The sequence below is a fragment of the Sciurus vulgaris genome (assembly GCF_902686455.1).
Source record: "Sciurus vulgaris genome assembly, chromosome: 9".
Taxonomy (NCBI): Eukaryota; Metazoa; Chordata; class Mammalia; order Rodentia; family Sciuridae; genus Sciurus; species Sciurus vulgaris.
In genome coordinates, this window is record NC_136469.1 from 128,258,187 (window position 1) to 128,264,152 (window position 5,966).

Below are 5,966 nucleotides of genomic sequence, written 5' to 3' on the forward strand. Positions count from 1 at the left end.
CTCTCTCCCTGTGAACTCACTAGTCCCACCCAGGGGACCGCATTCTTATGACCTCATCCTACTCACCTCCCTAAGACCTCCCTGGTACACCACCACCTTGGGAGTCAGAGTTTCGACGTATGAATTTGGGTGATGGGAGATGAGAACATTCAGTCCCTAACGCTCACTTGAAACACTATGGCTGCCCTCCACTTTCACCCTTTGCCATTTTGTGTGTGATGTTTTAAAAAAAGTAGATTAGAATGTCAAGATTCAAGGAAATATATTAAATACAATGATTTTGAAAGTCATGAAATCCTCCCCAACTCCCTCAATTCCTTTCATCTAGAGTATAGCCAATCTATCGGAACCTTTAGATTTTCAGAGGTAATTATGACACGGAGCTAGTTGTTTAAACCATTGTCCTGGACCCTTATTTCTATAGACATATCTAGTGATTTTACATGGCGAGTTAGCATAGAAGAGGTCATGCAACAAGTTAAAAGCTGTAGCTCTTACTCCTGATGTCAGGATTTTTTTATGAATGTCTTATCAGGCCACCTCTTTTGTATGCCCCTGAAAGGGACGTCCCCCACACTGGTGGCCCATCTCTACATCTCACAGAGGCAGCTACTTATTAAGTCCTTAACAAATACAAGTTGATTGATCAAATAGACTCTTGGATTCTTTATTTCATCTTGTGTGCTCCAATAAGCATACAAATAAAAAATCAATACATGTACATTATTAATTCTCTTCTGTGATAGTGAAATGCAAGGGACACGTTCTGGAAATTTTGCTGCATCTAAACTCAGAGTCTCGGGTCTGAGCCTGGGTAAGTCAGATAATAGAAACACTGAAAACAAACGCAGCCTCTCTTTAGTAATTAGTTTCTCTGTTCTCTGCCGGGCACATACTCTAGCTACTCAGAAAGGCAACTGCAGTGTAACAGACCACTTAGTAGGGAAAAGCTTGTTCCAGTGCTGCTTTTAGATGCATAGGGATTACAAAAGGGGTCAAAAGAGATTTCCTTCCTGCATAGCTAAATTACAGATGGAAGCTTTGGGTGGGTGTTCTCCAAGACCTCTCCCTTCCCCCGACTTCTATTCATTGCCACTTTGCATGAGATGTTAAAAAAAAAAAAAAAAATTAGTTTGGAATGTCAAGATCCCAGGCAATATATTACAAATATAATGATCTGAAAGTCACAGCTTACCCTCCCCAACCCCCTACCACCAAATCAAAGTAAAATCACTCACATGATACAAAGTTCTGGAAAATAACAGTTTCCTATCTGTCCAGCCATTACAGGATTTTTCTATTAAGCTCAGCACACCCTGATTTGTTTGGAGAGATAAATTCCACCCCCAGCATTTCTTTAATAATCCTTTTATACTTTCTTCTTATCTCTTCTCTTGCTGCTATTGTTTGATAGTGCCACTTAAACAGGTCTTTCCACAAGGTTACTCAAATTAAACATTAGCTGGCTCAGAAAGTAGTTACAAAAAACTACTGACGATATCTAGCCAGATAAACATTCACACACCAAACTTTTGAGATTTCTCTACTTCTGCCTTGATTGTCTCAAGGGAATACTTTTTAGAGACCACCTGATTTGCTTTCTGTTGTAGTCTCAGATATTAGGATTTCTGGGGCCAGAGGTCCATGGTGCATTGATAATTGGCTAGATTTCACTTTGTTTGATGACAGCAAATTTACTGCTTACATGCTCTGTACTTGAGTTTAAGAGATTGAAACTCTACATTTAGAGATTCAATCCTTTGAATTAAGCAATGACATAAAGGGCAATTTATTCTTTGTCTATGGCTCTGCAGGTAAGGTAAAAAACAAAACAAAATCAGAACTGAATCCAGACTAAATACCCCAAATCATACAAACACAAATAAAAAAAACAATAAAAAATCTAAGTGAGATTTAGTTTATCAGAATTGGTCCCTTGTAGGAATTGCAGGAAACTTAAAAGATGGGGAGTGGGGTAGTAGGAAAGGAATATTACATGGGTGGGTATCACAGGTAACCATATTTAATCAAGGAAAAATCTGAGGCAGAACGTCCTTCACTAGGGCAAGAGTCCTCTCATCTGCTGGGGGTTAGTGGAGGAGTTCAAACTGGAGGTTTTAGGGAACTGCTTCTCTCCCCAGCATCACTCATGAAACCCAGATGATTTTGAACATGCAGCTCAGTCTCCTTATTGGTAAAAAGTTCATAATACCATGAATAGTGTTGTTGGGAAGACAAAATGCTATTCATGAACCCGGTTCGCACCGAGACAAAAGAAACCCTTGTCCCCATCCAGGCCTGCATTCTCCCCTTGGCCTCCTACACCACTCAGGTGCTTGCCTTTTGTCTGCTTCAGTCACACATGAGACAAGGGATCTATCATTTTGGCAGAGCATGATAAAAACTGTAAGAGTCACCTGATACCTGCTAGCTGAAAAATTGCCTCTGCCTGGTCTCCCTCCCTGTGTCCTTCCTACACCACCAAAGAAAACAAGAAGTTCTTGGATTGGCCTTTGAAGACACACAGGGCTGGCAATTCTCAGCCACCGCAGTTTTAACATCTAACATGTATTAGGGACTTTACACCCTATTTTTCTTTATTATATATGCACATATTAATAACCAAAACCTCCAGAAAACTCATCAGAAGAAAACAGACGCCCCCAGATTTTACAATATTTTACAATACAAAATAATAAAATGGTATCATTATAATAGACTATGATGTACTAGCATATTATAGATAATAGTATATTATCTATATACTATGTATGTATATGTATATACATATACATTATATATGTATATGTAATGTGTATATGACTATATAAATATATGAATTATATATAATGTACTTAAGTAAAAATCTATATTATAGACAATAGTATATATATATAATACTTAAAGGATAGAATTATAAAATGCCATTAAATTGTTATTTAATACTGTATTATTATATAGCAAATATATGCATATTAGTCTAATTATACTACAGCATCCTCTGGGATACATAGGAGCTTGTCACAATTGGGTGGCAGAAAATGTGGGAGAAAATGCAGAATCAATAGTGACAACAAATTTATGAGCAATCAGTTTTCAAATAATGTGAAATTCTAAGTAAATTAAGAATTGCATGGTGGTGGTGGTGGTGGTGTGTGTGTGTGTGTGTGTGTGTAAATAAAGGCAAACAGAAGGGAGATAGAAGACAGTAAATGCTGAAGGTTTCCAGTTGCTAAGGATCAATCCACATGCTTCCTGAAATCCTCCAGGGTGGACTGCCTAGGTGAAAGCAGAGAATATTTTCTTTTTATCTTTCAATCACCGCCTTTGTAGGTATAAAATAAGAATATCGATTACAGGAAGGTGATAATGGTTTCTCAGTTAAAATGTTACTTGTTGTTAGAATTCATTTCTCTATGGCTTGATCTTTGTGTCACTCTTCCCAGGTTTTCAGTCTTCCCCAGATGTGGTCAATGTCCTGCCTGGTCCCAGGAAGCCATGATGGTTGGAACATTCTTGGAAGAAACCCAGACTGGCCATGGGTATTTCCTGCAGCAACAGCAGCAACCCCTCCTGCTTTCTACCCTTGATAGGCAAGGGTGATCTTGATTTTTACTTCCCGACAGGATTGGGAATTAGTAGAGTGTACTTTCTGCCCTGAAGCTATCCCTGGTAGTATCAGAGACAGAGAGAGACGTGTTCAAGTACACAAAAGCAACTTTAAAAATATGGACAACCTTGGGAATACAGATGATTTGACCAATCAAATGAGCAAGAGATGACCAGGGTGGAAAGAGCACACTGCCCTTTCAGGGTTGGACACTGGGGAGTTCAGGTTATGGGAGTCAGAGGGGTGAAGGGAGCAGCAATAGGAAGCAGGATCAAGACAGAAGGGTGTGTTCTGGAAGGAAAGATGGAGGACCACAATGTTACAGAAATGACTTGAAAGACACAAGAAATAAAAATGTGAATTAAAACGTTAAAATCCACAGTAAGAATAAATAGCTGTTGCTGGGGAGGAGCCGGCGCCATGGTTGTTCTGCTGGAGACCACTTTGGGTGACGTCCTCATTGACTTGTACATGGAGGAGTAGCCGTGTACACTTGAATTTCCTGAAGTAGTGCAAAACAAAATATTACAATTATTGTCTTACAATGTACAGAGGGATTTTATCATATAAACTGGTGATCCTACAGGGACTGACTGAGAAGGAGAATCTATTTTTGGTCAACTGTATGGTGATCAAGCAAGTTTTTTTGAAGCAGAAAATATGCAAAGAACTAAGCACGAGAAGAAAGGCAGTGTCCACAGTGAACAGTGGCAGTGATCAGCACTGATCTCAGTTTCTTATTACTACAGGAGAAAATCTAGATTACCTTGATGGTGTTCATTCAGTGTTTGGTGAAGTGACAGAAGGCATGGGCATAGTTAAGATAATTAATGAGACCTTTGTTGACAAGGATTTTGTACCATATCAAGATATCAGGATAAATCACACAATGATTTTAGATGATACATTTAATGACCCTCCTGATTTAATAATTCCTGATTGATCACCAGAACCCACAAAGGAACAATTAAATAGTGGTCAAATAGGAGCAGATGAAGAAATTGATGATTTCAAAGGAAGATCAACTGAAGAAGTAGAAGAAATAAAGGCAGAAAAAGAGGCCACAGCTCAAGCTATTCTTTTAGAGATGGTGGGAGACCTACCAATAAAGACATTAAACCTCCAGAAAATGTGCTGTTTTATGTAAATTGAATCCAGTGACCACAGATGAGGATCTGGAATAATATTCTCAAGATTTGGGCCAATAAGTAGTTGTGAAGTTATTTGGGATTGGAAGACAGGAGAGTCCCTCTGCTGTGCCTTTACTGAGTTTGAAAAGGAAGAAGATTGTGAGGAACCATTCTTCAAAATGGATAACGTACTTATCAATGACAGAAGAATATATGTGGATTTTAGCCAGTCTGTTGCAAAGGTTAAATGGAAAGGAAAAGGATATCTACAGGGAAATGGGGTTTGGTCACTATGAAGAAAAACAAAGGAGTGAAAAGAGAGACCAACCTCAGGACTGAAGTCAGAGCCGATCTCCAGAAAGGGATGGCCACTACAGTACCAGTCACAGATCCACGTACCAGACAGATCCTTATGAAAGAGAAAGGAGGAAAAAGAGGGACCGAGTAGAAGTCCAAAGAAATTCAAAGGCAAAGAAAACTCTAAGCAGAGATGAAAGATGAAGAATCAGAAATGAGCGGCTGACACATTTCTTGACTTAGAATACCAAGAAAGCAGATGTTCAGATGTGTGTGAAAGCAGTTAAAGACTGTGTTCATTTTCATTCTGGGATTATGGCCCTTTTAGATTAATACTGATGGCATGGGGCACCGAAAGCTAGAGAGTTGAACATTTTCTGTGCATTCTTTTTTTTACACTTAATTTTATTGTTACACAGAAGTGGCCTAATTCATTTTTATCTTTCACAATTTTTATCTTATTAAAAAATTAAATCTTTCATATCATTAAAATACATGAACATGTATATATAAGGTATAAGGAATAATAAATATAAGTAGCTGTATACCCCTCATCCAGCATAAGAAATAGAATATTGCCTACATTTAACATACATGCTCTATCCCTCTCAAGTAATTATTATTGAGTTTTGTGTTTGTCCTTCTCTTGATTTTTGATGTAGTTTTACAACATATGTATGTACCCCAAAATAAACATGAATTTTGTATTGTTTTGAATTATGTATGAATGGTACAAAAAAAGAGAAAAAAGAAAAATTAACCTAGGTAAAATAATCACTGACCTAGAATATAAGGTTTAGGGATGCTACCACAAGACAACTAGAAGGAAGAGGGAGAGAGAAAACTATAAAATAAGAGTTAGGATATATTAGGATTAATATTAGAAGTCTTAACTTTTTATGATAAGAAACAACATAAATGGAGATGAA

The 5,966-nt window shown here is 37.8% G+C and overlaps 1 pseudogene across 1 annotated transcript; it reads left to right on the forward strand.

The window, feature by feature from the left end:
* The first annotated feature begins 4,030 nt into the window (after nucleotides 1–4,030).
* On the forward strand, nucleotides 4,031–5,042 carry LOC306669597 (peptidyl-prolyl cis-trans isomerase-like 4; annotated as a pseudogene). The gene has a single exon. The product of its transcript is annotated as a peptidyl-prolyl cis-trans isomerase-like 4 (transcript).
* The last annotated feature ends 924 nt before the right edge of the window (nucleotides 5,043–5,966 follow it).